This window comes from Phaethon lepturus, unplaced genomic scaffold (genome assembly GCF_000687285.1).
Source record: "Phaethon lepturus isolate BGI_N335 unplaced genomic scaffold, ASM68728v1 scaffold45699, whole genome shotgun sequence".
NCBI lineage: Eukaryota > Metazoa > Chordata > Aves > Phaethontiformes > Phaethontidae > Phaethon > Phaethon lepturus.
In genome coordinates, this window is record NW_010563660.1 from 41,250 (window position 1) to 41,830 (window position 581).

Genomic DNA, 581 nt, shown 5'->3' on the forward strand with positions numbered 1-581 from the left:
GCGCCCGGCTGAGCCGGGAGGGTGCAGGCCGGGGGCGCACACACGGGACGGCCCAAGCAGCGGGGGATAGAAAGCGCATCCCGAGAACATGACAGCTCACGTACTTCCACCACCGGCACCGGGCTTTACTCCCACCTTCCAGAAGGACAGCAGGAACAATTCGCACCAAACATGTCCAGGGGCCTCTCGGAAGCAAAGCTGGGAGCACCTCAGCACAGCCCAAGAGGGCACTCACTTCCACCAAGGTCAGCAACATCCTCCTGAAGCAGCACCTTGTTAATTAGGCCAGATCCAGACCTCCTGTGCAGAACAAGCTGCAGCCAGCATGGCCTCGTTTTGTCTTCAACCCACAGCGACTAAGTGAGTACGACTGGAAAAAGTTACCTTAACGCAAATGGCCACCCATAAAACTTCCACCTTGCTGCCTACTGGCTAGTGTTACTTCATGGAGAGGCCCAATACCCCTGCTCCAACCGCACTGCTAGCTTCAGTCTCAAGGTGCAATCTGTCAGTTGGCAGAACTAACTGCAGATTGTTGCGGGAGGTTCAGTCCCGCTCTCTACTTGCCGCTATAAATATAT